The sequence below is a fragment of the Erpetoichthys calabaricus genome, chromosome 9 (genome assembly GCF_900747795.2).
Source record: "Erpetoichthys calabaricus chromosome 9, fErpCal1.3, whole genome shotgun sequence".
NCBI lineage: Eukaryota > Metazoa > Chordata > Cladistia > Polypteriformes > Polypteridae > Erpetoichthys > Erpetoichthys calabaricus.
Window position 1 is genome coordinate 89,103,338 of NC_041402.2, and position 14,852 is coordinate 89,118,189.

The following is a 14,852-nucleotide window of genomic DNA, read 5'->3' on the forward strand; positions in this document are numbered from 1 at the left end:
AAAAACAGCCTGATGATAAATATTTAAAAGACTATATCTCATTTGAGGAGTTAAAGCAGGTGAGTGCAGGGTTCCCTTTACTGAATGGGTAATTCCCTTCAGATAGATGATTAAACTGTCCAGACCCAGACAGGGACTATGAAGACAGCAAATCAAACAGTCATACTAATATGCAGCACCTTTCATGAGGAACACATTTCTAATAGATTTGACAGTATGGCCTAACCTGACAAATCTCTAGAATAGGCTGTCAAACTCTGAACATGGTGGGCCTCAGTGGTTGCAGAATTTTCCTCTAGCCACTTTCTTAGTTAATAACCAGTTGCTGCTGCTAACAGAATGGCCTTCACTGTTTAAATATTGACTTGATTTTTAAAATGTAGAACTTTTTTTTCCTTTACCAGAAGCCAGATAATAATTAGATTCAAAGCAAGGCTGCAGATCAGCTAATTTGATCCCATTTACGTTTTTGTGTTTCAATAAAATCTTTTAAAAGTGAAAGTTTCTGAATTATTGATCTGCTGTCGTCCTATAAACATCTGGATGATCTTCTCAGGAAAAAGAAAATCAACAATTTGGAAATGTCTGGTTTGTCAGAATGAAATCACTAAAGAGCCATAGAATTTAATAACATGTTTCATTAAGAGTAAGAGTTGGCTTCTAATAAAAAAATCGGGAGTGGTCTCCCCTAGACTTTCTCGTATACTCAGATATGGGGATGGATATTTGAGGAGTAAACCGCAAGACAATTATCTTCTTATATAATGCGCTACCGTGGCTGTCTGTTTGTCTGTCCAGGATTTTAAATCACCTGTAGCTCGCAAACCGTTTGAATTATTGACCTGAAATTTGGTACACAAACACTATATGACATCTTCTGTCCGCTTTCGGGGCGATGATTGTCTTCTTGCCACAGCGTTTATGTCTATAGTCCACATCAATTTCCTGATAGAACGCTTACACTGTGAGAGTTCTCACATAAGCAGATAAGCACTTGTTCCTATTACAGCATCTGTCTTCTTATCAGAGTAACATTCAGGTAGTTTTTATTTATATACACTGTACCTTTATTTAACTGAGATTAAAATCTCTTTTACAAGAGAGACCTGGCCAAGGTAGCAGCTGTACACACTCACAACATGTTAAAGTACAACATATACAATTTAATATACGACATATATTCAATGTAAGCATATATAATGTAACATACGCCATATCCATATTACTAACCGAGAATGGTAAACCGGATGGCATGGACGCAGGTACACGGCGATGGGACCATGAGACGTACTGCGCAGGCGCGTACAGTGCAGGCCTCATAAACCGTAAGCGAAGTCGTATCCACCGCGCATGAAGGAGTCACGGCCCAAAAACGAAAGAGCTCAACTGACGTGAATGAGAAATGAAGCAACAATGCGCCCATAGCTAACGACACAGCCACACAAAAAAGAGGATTCTGCGCTGCAGCCCAGATTCAAACGGAAGAGGCTACGGAGGCCCCACAGGTCCACAAAGATAGTACAGAAGGCGCGGGAAAGTACGAAAGGCAAAGGCGCCTACACAGCATAGTGAAACCTGACATAGTACGGAAGGCACAGGCGTCACCACCATATTGTGAGTGGCACTACTGCGGAGTGAAGGCGCAGGCGTCACCGCCATATTGTGAGTGGCACTACTGCAGAGTGAAGTTAGGAATAATGTGCTGCTTGGGATTGTACAAACCGCTGAACGCTTTACACCAAATTCAAACACAATACAGCTCAACGATACAAACACGAGCCCATCTGGATAAGATCAATGAACTTAGGCGCCTACAACGCGCGTCTGAAACTGCGGAAGCAGAGCAGGCATGGGTTCAAAACGAATGAGCTCGACTGATGGATATACAAACACAAGCCTGCCTGGATAAAATCAATGAATGCAGGCGCCTACAACGCACGTCTGAAATGCCACGGGCAAAGCGGGCACGGCTCCTAAACGAACGAGCTCGACTAATGTATTTCAGGATACCCAACGCCGGGGGTAGGCGAGCGAAGCGAGCAGGGGGCAGAGCCCCTTTGTCTTTCTATATAATACACTACCGTGGCTGTTTGTTTGTCTGTCCAGGATTTAAAATCGCCTTTATCTCACAAACAGTTTGAACTATTGACCTGAAATTTGGTACACATATACTACGTGACGTCTACTATACACTTTCGGGGTGATGATTGTCCTCCAAGGTTGTTCCTCTTTTTATTTTTTTTTAATTTTATTGCAGAATCAACTCCCGGCAGCAGCCAGCAGGGCAGCTATGCGGCACATGCATACGGGCACCGTTCTCATCCCTACCACCTTCGCCGTCACTTCCCCTACCTCTTCATATCTTAAATCATTCCTGAGGCAGATTGAAGACTTAAGTGCCAGCTTAAGTGAAAAATTAAGGAAAACATACTAAATAACTGCAACACAAATACTGATTTAATCAGTTTTAACGCGAAAAGATGGCAATGAAAGAAGAGAAGAAGCAGGCCGCTAGGGTGGAGAAAAGAAGATCTGCTCAGGAAGCAGCAAGCGCATCAACATCTGAGCAAATAAATGCTAAACGTACAGAGAAAGAGTCTGAAAACTGTGAATGCTCAAGTCAAGTGTATTCTCTGCATGTTATCGTGCAGTGCGCCATTACTGGTGTTTTTATATTATGTACATTAAAGAACCATCAACAACAAATCAAATCAATCATATATTAAATAATTATTATAAAAGTAAAGTTAAATAAATCGGACTCTGCTGCTGCATGAATAGAAAAAGAATCAAGTATGTGTTCAGGTAAAGTACCACTTCCAGTTAGCAGAAATAGCTAGATAGAAATCAACGTCTTGTACTTAATACTTGTATGCAAAATTTGTTTGACCTAAGTGAAAGCATACACTGGTTAACATTTTTACATACCCAGACATAATTCCAAAAATAGTATTTTCAGACTCAGGGACGTCTAAAAACAAAATCTCAACATCGAATTTTTGGACAATTACAATACTTTCCCTATACTTTGTATACGAGAAAATAAAAATCAGTGGAAGCAAGAATGTTGGCCCTTCAGAAACAGCATGAGACCTTGAGTTAGTTGGTCACCTGTATTGTCATTATGTGTTTCATTATTGTTCGGTGGCTATTTAGGATAAAGAAACAAGGTTTCAGATTTTAAAAAGCAAGTCAATTAAAGATTAAGGCAAAAAATGTCTGCTACATTAGCAACAGTACTTGGCTACTATTTAAGCAAGTGGCTGGAATGAAAACATGCAGCCACTGCATCCCTTCAGCCCATAGCTCCTTGGGACAGGAGTCAGGCAAAATTTGTCTTTTGTGCTGATACGTTGGAAAAGGCTTCCTTGCTATCATTTTAGTAAGATATTTACCATTTTGAAGGACTCCTTTTTTTTCACAAATTTAACTTATGATCAAAATCACAAAAAGACCAGCCATTTTAAGGAAAAGTGTCTCAAAAGTTAGTGCTGCAGCCTAATGGGTTTGAATATTTGGCCTGTCACTTTCTGCATAGGTTTTATGTCCCAGATCCCAAACATGTCTTTTTGGATTTATTGGTGACTTTAAATTAGCCCTCTGTGAATGTGTGTGAGTGGTTCTTGAGATGGGCTGGTGTCCTACCCAGGGTGGTGCCTAATGCTGTCAGAATAGGTTGCAGCCTCCTATGATGGTGAACCGGATTAAGCAGGGTTCAGAATGTTATGTTATGTTACAACTACCTTCTCTTTTGTTCTGCTGCTTCCAGTACTTTGGGTTTTAGTGAGTTTTGCTTTCACTTCTTCAGTGCATGTACTTCTTATGTTGCAATGTTGCTGCAATAGAGATTGATGAACCACAATTCTGAGGAAATCATCTTCATTATCTTGTTTCATCATACCTTAGTTCCTGTCCAGTTGCAGCTGTATTTGAAAAAAGACCAAGTGTAAATACTGTTTAAAAGACCAAAACATGTTACTAATCTTAACCCATTCATTCATTATGTAACTCTGATCTACTGTTTGGGACCACAGGTGATTGTTTTTTTTATTTTTTTAAGAGTCATTGATATGCAACCGGGGCGGCACTGGGCTGCTGCCTCGCAGTTAGGAGACCTGGGTTCGCTTCCCGGGTCCTCCCTGCGTGGAGTTTGCATGTTCTCCCCATGTCTGCGTGGGTTTCCTCCGGGTGCTCCGGTTTCCTCCCACAGTCCAAAGACATGCAGCTTAGGTGGATTGACGATTCTAAATTGGCCTTAGTATGTGCTTGGTGTGTGGGTGTGTTTGTGTGTGTCCTGCGGTGGGTTGACACCCTGCCCGGGATTGGTTCCTGCCTTGTGCCCTGTGTTGGCTGGGATTGGCTCCAGCAGACCCCCGTGACCCTGTGTTCGGATTCAGCGGGTTGGATAATGGATGGATGGATGATATGCAACCTCCACACTTTAACAAAATTGAACATTTTTAAGACTAAAACAATGTTTAGTACTGCTGGCTCAGTGTTCTGAGGGCCTTTCTTGGCCATTGTCTGGATGGAATTTACATGTTATCTCCATGGGTCTGCTCCCAGAGTCAATAGTGCCTCACAATTTTAAAATTGGAATCAGACTGTTTAGGACATCTCTCCAGGATATCACATAAATACAGAAGTGGGTTCATTATGAGAATAAGCCTTTCCATCCTTCTGCTTTCTGAATCTGCTTGTTCCATGGCAAGGTCTTGGGGAGTAAGACAAGGCAGCATCACACAAAAGGCAGAAAACCAGTCCTGAATGGAATGCCTATTTCATTTTAATTAAGAATTGTGAACTACTATACAGTACATCAAACCGGCCAGTCAGTCATTTTCTAACCTGATTTGTTCTGAACAAGGTCACAGTGGGTGCTGGAGACTATCCCAGCCAGCATAGGGCGCATGGCAGGAGGAAACCCTAGACAGAGCGCCAGTCCGTCACAGGTCGAACATACATACACCCAACCACAAACTAGGGACAATTTAGTATTGCCAAACCACCTAACTTGCATGTCTTTGGACTGTGGGAGGAAACCAGAACACCCAGAGGAAAACCACACAGACACAGGGAGAATATGCAAACTCCACGCAGGAAGGATGTGGGACGTGAACCCTGGTTTCCTTATCGCAAGGCAGCAGTGCTACCACTGCCACCATGCCGCCCCACATCAAACTTGTAATATTTAAATTTGCTTTAATTTTCTGTCAATGTGATAAAATGAAATAAGCGTGTTAAAACTATAGCATACATCCGTGTTATGAACTCACATTTCTCCTAGCCCAGCAATGCACTGGCACTTCTTCCAGGGCTGTCTCCTTCCTTGTGCCCAGTTTTGCCAGGTTATGCTCTGCCCACAGGGATGCAAGTTTGGATTAAGAGGAAGCTGAAAATGGATAAGGCTTTTCTAATACAAGGTCACACAGTGACAAAATAAATCCGCCCATAAACAGATGAGACGCTAATTGACAGCAGAACACACTAACTCACAGTGTCATATTTAATTTTCTTTTTCTTCTTTCAGTCGCTCCCATTTAGTGGTTGCAACAGTGGATCATCCGTCTCCATCTATGCCCAACTTTTACATCATTTTCTGCCATACCGACTGCCTTCATGCCCTCCCTCACTGCATCCATAAACCTCTTCTTTGGCCTTTCTCTTTTCCTTTTGCCTGGTGGTTCCATCCTCAACATCCTTTTCTCAATGTACCTCTCATCTCTGTTCTCCCCCAATCCATCTCAATGAAGTCACTCTCACTTGGTCACCAAACTGTCATACCTGTGTTGTCCCTCTAATAAACTCATTCCTAACCCACTCTACCCTCATTACTCTGAGCAAAAACTATAGCATCTTCAGCTTTGCCTTCTGTCTTTTTGTCAGTGCCACCATCTCTAAACCATACAACATAACTGGTCTCACTACTGTTTTATAGACCTTCCCTTTCACTCTTGCAGGTACTCTTCTATCACAAATCATTCCTGCCCATCATTCTTCTCCACCCAGTCCACCCTGCCTACACTCTCTTCTGAACCTCTTTGCTACACTTTCCATTGCTTTGGACTGTCGAACCCAAGTATTTAAATTCGTCTACATTCACTACCTCTGCTCCTTGCAGTCATACCCTTCCACCATCTTCCCTCTCATTCACACAAATGTACTCCATCATACTCCTACTGACTTCCATTCCAATTCTCTCCAGTGCACACCTCCACCTCTCCAGGTTCCTCTCAACCTGCTGTTTATTCTCACTACAGATCATAATTTCATCTGCGAACATTATACTCAATGGTGACTCTTGTCTGACCTCATCTTCAACCTGTCCATCACCACTGCAAACAGGAAAGTGCTCAGAGTCGATCCTTGATGCAATCCCTCTCTCACCTTGAACCAGGCGGTCATTACTACCGTACACCTCACCGCAGTCATACTGTCCTCATACATATCCTGTACCACTCTCACATACTTTTCTGCTACTCTGACGTCCTCATACAGTACCATAACTTCTCTCTCGGCACTCTGTCATATAGTTTCTCTAAGTCCACAAACATGCAATGCAATTCCTTCCGACCTTCATTGTACTTTTCCATTAACACTCTGAAAGCAAATATTGCATCTGTAGTACTCTTTCCTGGCATGGAACCACCTCTCTTCTCAGCCTAGCATCCATCACTCTTTCCCATATCTTCATGGTGTGGCTGCTCAACTTTTATACCCCTCTAGTTACTGCAACTCTGCACATCTCCCTTTTTCTTGAAAGTTTGTACTACTGTACTTCTTCTCCACTCATAAGGTACTTTCTCGCTTTGCACTATTTTGTTAAATAATCTAGTTAGGAACTCTGCTGCCATCTCACCTAAAGATCTCAGTGCCTTCACCGATATATTGTCTGGGCCAACTGCTTTTAAACTTTTAGATAGATAGATAGATAGATAGATAGATAGATAGATAGATAGATAGATAGATAGATAGATAGATAGATAGATAGATAGATAGATACTTTATTAATCCCAAGGGTGAAATTCACATACTCCAGCAGCAGCATACTGATAAAGAACAATATTAAATTAAAGAGTGATAACAATGCAGATAACAATGCAGGTATACAGACAGACAATAACTTTGTATAATTTTAACGTTTACCCCCCTTCCCGGGTGGAATTGAAGAGTCGCATAGTTTGGGGGAGGAACGATCTCCTCAGTCTGTCAGTGGAGCAGAACATTGACAGCAGTCTGTCGCTGAAGCTGCTCCTCTGTCTGGAGATGACACTGTTTAGTGGATGCAGAGGATTCTCCATTATTGACAGGAGCCTGCTCAGTGCCCATCGCTCTGCCACAGATGTCAAACTGTCCAACTCTGTGCCTACAATAGAGTCTGCTTTCCTCACCAGTTTGTCCAGGCGTGAGGCGTCCCTCTTCTTTATGCTGCTTCCCCAGCACACCACTGCGTAGAAGAGGGCGCTCACCACAACCGTCTGATAGAACATCTGCAGCATCTTATTGCAGATGTTGAAGGACGCCAGCCTTCTAAGGAAGTATAGTCATCCTCCTCATAGTTTCCCTGACTTCAGCCTTGCTGATCCCTGCTACTTCTCTCATTTTCTGTATTCATAAATTCTTCTAAGTACTCCTTCCATGTTTTCAACACCTCTCCTCTTGTTACCAATCAGCATCCTTTATCACCTTGACCTGCAGCATATCCTTTCCTGCTCTGTCCCTCTGGCCAATCAGTACAAGTGCTCTTTTCCTTCGTGTCCAGCTTCTCATAAAGCTCGACATACACCTGTTCCTTAGTCTTCGCCACACCTCTCTTCACCTTGCACCACATCTCTTTGTACACCTGTCTACTTTTATCATTTCTCCGGTTATCCCAATTCTTTTTCACTAACCTCTCCCTCTTTATGCTTTCCTGCACTTCCTCGTTCTACCAACAAGTCTCTTTGTCTTCCTTCCTCTGTCCAGATGTCACACACCTTCCTATCTCTCTCCCTTACCATTTCAGCTGTGATGTTCCAGTCATCTGTCTTGTCTTCACCCCTTCATTTCCTTTTTAAGTTTGACACAATAGTCTTCCACAGACCCCTGTGACCCTGTGTTTGGATTCAGCAGGTTGGAAAATGTATGGATGGATGGACAATAGTCTTCCTTTTTCAGCTGCCACCACCTGATCATTTGTTACATTCTCATTCTCTTCCACATTTTCACCTTGAAATTCATCCTGCATACAATCTATCGATGCTCTCTAGCTACACTATCTCCTGCCACCACCTTACAGTCTCTAATCTCTTTCACATTGTATATCCAACATAGGACAGTCCACCCGTGCGCTCCTTCCTCCACTCTTATACTGTATGTCACCTTGTGTTCCTCCTTCTTCTTAAAGTATGTATTCAACACCGCCATTTCTATTCTTTTTGCAAAGTTAACCACGATCTGCCCCATAGCATTTCTTGCCTTAAAACCATGTCGGCCCATCTACTCCTCATTATCACTGTTCCCTTCACCAACATGCCCATTAAGGTCAGCAGTGATCACTACTCTTTCTTCTTTGTGTGTATTCTCCAACATTTTGTCTAACAACTCACATCTCATTTGCAAAGCAATTGTGCTGATGACATTTTACATTACTCCTTTAGTTTCCAACTTTATGCTCATCACTCTGTCACACATTCTCTTCACCTGTAAAATACTCCTAACATACTGTTCCTTCACAATTACCCCTACCCTGTTTCTCTTCCTGTCCACACCATGGAAGAACAGTGTGCCCCAACCTCCAATGCTTTTGGCCTTACTCCCTTTGCACTTGGTCTCCTGTACACACAGTACATCTATATTTCTCTACACTACCAAATCTGCCAGCTCTCTCCCTTTACCAGTCATTGTGCCAACATTCAAAGTTCCGACTCTGAACTCCACACTTTTTTCCTTCTTCCTTTCCTATTTTCTTTAAACCAGCTTTACCCCTCTTGTTCTTCTTTGCCCAGCAGTAGCATAGTTTCCACCGATACCCTTTTGGACAGCAGAATTGGTGGCAGTTGTTGGAATCCCAGGCCTTGACCAATGTAGTATGGACTTCCGTTTCTCATCCACATGTTTGACTGAAAAGGTTTTATGCCAGATGCCCTGCCTGACACAAACCTCCCCAATTTACCTGGGCTTGGGACCGGCTCTAATGCCACACTGGATTTGGTTAGCCATCTGGGATTCAAGCTGAGCAGTGTGATGTATTAACACAACCAACAGTGGCACCATGTCACTTTTAAATTAAACTCACAGATTTAATTTCTGAAAATAGATGAACTACATTTTTTGAACCAACATTGTTTTTAAGGGGCTAAATGTACTACCATAAATACAATGGCATTTGTCAATGGACAAGACTGAGTATTTATTCACAAATGTTAATTTCCTTCACCAACTTCCTCTTCTCACCGAAAGAGATGGATCTCTCACCTAGTTAAGTTCACCTATTTTAATTTCATTTTCATTATTTAAAAGTGTAGCCACAGCTGTTAAACCAACCTCTGGAGAGTTACTATGGGAATGTTTTACTGCTTCGTTCTGGGAAAAAAAGTCATTTTCAGAACAAATTCTGTATATACACATATACACACGCACACAAACAATGCTTTTCAGAAAGTATTTATCCACCTTAAAACTTTTTGTGTGATGCTAGCTAAATTCTGAACATACTTCATGTTTTTTCTTTAATTGCACAATTTATTTAAGAAAATTAGTGGGGATGGAATTCTAGAAGATAATACAAAAATAACACAAAACTGAAATATTGTATCTTCACCATTTATCCCAAACGAGTTATGGAAACAGTTTTGGCATTAATGTCACTTTGGTTACACATATAGTATGCAAGATATCTGGGATTGTATGAGTGGAAATTTGTTTTTGTTCCTTGCAAATTAAGTGTTTATACAAGCAGGCTATATTCAAGGATGATCTGCTTGTATGTGGCTCTGTTTAGTGGTGCTAGTGTCCCATCCTTACCATTGGAAAGAATCTCCATAACAGGACCATAATAAGCCATTTCATCCATCCAGCCTTCCCATCCACCTGCCTTCTGAATCAGCAAGGCAATGACAAGCAAGACAAGCTAGAATTAGATAAAAGGCAGGAAACCTAAGTGGGTTTTCAGTTTTATTTAAATTAAGAATTTTGAACTACATATTTTCAAAATATAAATTTCCTTTAAGTTTTTTTTTTTTAATCACTGTGATAAAATGAAATATGCAAGTTGAAACTATCCATGTTTTGAGGTAATGGTGTTACACAGGTGATGAACAATATTGTGTTCATAGCTCTTTCTTATCATGTCAAAGCATGCCATTTTTTAGTTTTAACAACATTGAAAATCTTTTGCTCAAGAATCTTAATCAACGAAATTACTAGAATAGACCAAGAACATGCCAAGTGTCCAAGTGAGGCTCTTCATAAGAAAAGGCAGGCTCTGCATTCAGAACTCAACCTCTTGCCAACTACAGAAACAGAACACCGAATTTCTAAATGAAGACATCGTTGCTATGAACATGGATAGAAAGCTAATAAGATCTTAGCTCAACAAATCCACAAGCAAGAAGTTCGCAATGGAATCCCAGCAATCACCAACACAAACGGAGCCAAATTTTTTCAATTTTTTTACTGGGCAGCAAATATACAAGATATAAAAACCTGGACATGGACACAAATAGATGAACATATACAGGCTTGGTCGGCAATAGAAATAAAATCCTGCAGTACATCTTTATATTCTTTACTTTGTACCCCAATAAATGCAAATTAATCACCAATATACTAACAACCCAGTTGTGCTTCACTCACTCAAAATATGGAACCAATGTAGAAAGCATTTTAAGATAAAGAAGCTTTTATCTGTGGCACCTCTGCACGAGAACCACTTTTTTACACCCTCTCAAACATATGTAGTTTTTAATGTCTAGAAAACATTTGGGATTAAATCACTTAGAGATCTGTACATAGACAACGTCTTTGCATCCTACGAACAATTACACTCCCAAATTTAACTTCCCAGCAAGACATTTCTTTTACTACCTTCAAATCAGAAACTTTGTTAAACAGAACCTGCCCAATTTTCCTCACCTCCCACCTACCTCTATGCCGGAAAAAATACTGATCAGACTTGAGGACTCAGACAGCATTTCTGCAATATATAAAACCATTTTACAGTCCCATACCTTTCAAAGATCCAAGAGGACAGTGGGAAAAGGATCTCTCACTCAATATTTCAGAAAAGGAGTGGAAAGTAGCAATGCAGAGAATTCACTCGAGCTCCATATGTGCAAAGCATATAATTATACAACTCAAAATTATATATCGAGCACATCTGTCTCGCTTAAAATTGTCCAAAATGGTTCCAGGGAAGATCCAACCTGCAAACATTGCAATCAAGTTTCGGCCTCACTGGGCCACACATTCTGGACCTGCACCAAATTAACATCATTCTGGACCAAACTCTTTAAATGCCTTTTAGACAGTCTTGGTGTCACAATCCCTCCTAATCTACTAACAGTTGTGTTTGGTGTACTTCCAGATGGTCTTAAAGTGGAGAAGAACAAACAAACTGTAATTGCCTTTACTACACTAATAATAATAGTAATTCATTACATTTATATAGCGCTTTTCTCAGTACTCAAAGCACTATCCACACAGGGAGGAACCAGGATGTGAACCCACAATCTCCTTACTGCAAAGCAGCAGCACTACCACTGTGCCACCTGTGAGCACTATTGGCACGTAGACTTATCTTGCTCAACTGGAAGAATCCTAACTCTCCTATTCTAAGTCAGTGGGTAACTGAGGTTATATACTATTTGAAACTGTAAAAAATCAAATTCTCACTTAGAGAGATCTGTGCAGAACTTTTTCAAAACCTGGCAGGATCTAATCAATAACATTTTAGATTAAGCTCTTAAAGCACTGAGGAAACAGATTGTCTACCCTTTTTTCCCTCCATTTATCATTGTTCACTTATTAATTCATCTACTTACTTATTGTTCCTAGCTTTAAGTTTTATTCTTCTGGCTTAACTCTCTTTTTTGGGGTGGGGGTTGATTTGTTTTTGATCTTCTGTTTGTAAAAATTGATTTATTTGTATGCAATGTTGTGTGACTTTAATAAAATCAATAAAATTAAAAAAAAAAAGAATCTTCAATGTCTAATTACAGAATTGCTATCATACAGCATTTTCTGCAGAGTCGATTTGACCTAGGCACTGTTCTACAAAAGCTTGTGGGAAACGTTTAATTTGACTAAATTATAAATAACTTTGTGTCTTTCAAAGTCAATGATTAAATATTAAGCAAGGGCTCATTTTATCTATTTTTGGTTTTTAGTTGTAGTTCTAGCCTTAACATTGCTAGTAGAATGCAAAAGTACTGGAGTTATGTCCGAGTCTACGCATTTTTGCATGTTATTTGCAGTAAAAATTATTACCAAGCCAGTAACATATAGTATTTCTATGACATAAAGAGGACTTGAAGTAAACAAATACATTTGATTGTACATGTAATATATACAAGGGTAAATCGAAAAGTAAATTCAATTAGAAAACTACCCTGTAACCACAAGAGATAGAAGTTAATGTAATACAACATGTTTGTCATGGTGTTATGATAGTAGTGTGAACACACACAGTGCAGCCCTCTGCTGTCTGTCTAGTTGAAGCCAATGCTAAATGAACATGGGTACTCTGCTGTGGGATTGCACCACTGTTGAACACACCATAGTGAAATTTCTTTGAGCAGAGGGAGAGAAACTTGCAGAAATTCAACAATTTGTAAAAAAAGAAGAACAATGATATCAAAAACAGTCTGGCTGCTCCATGACAACACGTCACCACGAACCAGCCACAATGGTGGAGACAATTAAACAGCTGTTGTTTTTGAATGTCTTCCACATCCCCTTACAGCCCTCATCCAGCACCACATGACTATCACATCCTCAGTCCACTTAAAGAGGCACTACACAGATGCAGGTTCACCTCTGATGATCAAGTTTAGGTAGCGGTGCAGACTGTTTTCAGGAACAGCTGAAAAGCTTCCTTTCCCAAGGAATGAAGAAGTGCGTGGACCTGCAGGAAGACTATGCAGAGAAGTGATGTAACTCTAATGTTCATCTACTCACATTTACTAGTATTAAAGGTAAGTTGTCTTTACTCTTTGATTTTTCCCCTCATATTTAAAGGGGAGGTTTGCAATCATTAAAGCCAAAAGTGAAAAAAGAATTCCTTCCCTAAATTAAAGTTGTTGCATTCAATATGGCAGCAATAATAAGGCTTTCTATATTTTCCATGCTGACACATTTCAAAAACTTCCTAGACTTTCAGAAATGTATTTTAATCCCTTATGCTGTGCCCTCTAAAAACTGTTTGCTGTTAACTTTGCCCTGATATTAAGGCCTGGAGTTAGTCAGATTAATACTAAGAAGGGCCAGGCCAGAGAGTTAACCAACAAACCCAAATATCCTAACTTTACCTTCAACTGGGAAAATGTTGGGTACTTCTGAATATCTGTATTTGATTATTTAATACAACCCATGAGAGAAAGAAGTACCAAACTCTGGTGTCTGTTAATCACTGCACTTCTGTTCTAGAGCTCATAAAAAGATTTAACAAAATTCACACTGGAAAATCTGTAATGCTGCATACAATTTGAAATAAAGCATTTATTTTTTGCAGACCTTTACACTGTAAAGTAACATGCAAGCCACTTTCCTTCAAAGTCTAGTGTGCATGTAGAAAATAACTAAAAATCTCTTACTGACCTTTAAGTATTTTGCACACTGCACTTTGACATTCTTTGATATCCTTCTGCTATGAAACATTCTGACCTGTCATTGTTTACACATGTCTTAAAAAACTATTATCATACACTGATAATTTCTGTATTATCTATATCTATTATTTATTATATTACATATTTATTGACTATATGTGTCTAGATTGCATAATACCATACATTGCATCAATGTTCATATTGCTTACTAAACGACAATATTGCTGCTACTTCTTTGTCTTGTCTTTGCACAATGTCTTATCTTGTTTGTGTTTTAATTTTAAATCTTAATTTAAATTTAATTTTTTATTTGCACTTCATGTTGTTACACTGTGGACCCTGAGCTTCGCAATTTTGTCTATCTGTATACTTGTATATGGTTGAGATGACAATAAAGTTCACTTTGACTTTCTGACTTTGAATTGTGCTCATTTAAATAAACCACCCATTCATCTACTTTCAACCTGTTTCATCCAATTCATGGTCACAGAGGCTGGAACCTATCTTGGCAACATCAAGCACAAGGCAGGAACCAGCCCTGGGTAATTTGTCAGTCTAACACTGGATACACCCAGGCATAATGATATTTTAGTAGAAAGATTAAAGAAAGAGGAAAGTGACATACACACATGACAAGATCAGCAGAAAAAAAACACAATGAATTAAACACAATTAACTGTTAAAAGCCAATAAATTCAAAAAGCCTGTATAAGCTAGAAAAATGCAGTGATTCATTAGTCAGTTTTTAAAATCTTTTTCTGTAATACATTTAAAAATCAGGAAAACACCATCAATTTACATAACTTAAAATCTGATTAAAGGCAGGAATTAGCCACTAATTAAGAAACCTGCTAGTTTAAAAAAAAAAAAAAAGTGCAGTTATTTGCCACCAAGGACTACAGAAATCTAGCAAACCACAACTTTGGTTCTCTGCCAATTCTTCATTAGTTTGTTTATTTGGAACTGTTTTGAAAATGCTGTTCATGCAAATATAGTATTTCCTTTTGTATTTTTCATCAGTTGTATGCAGCCTCCTTTTAAAGT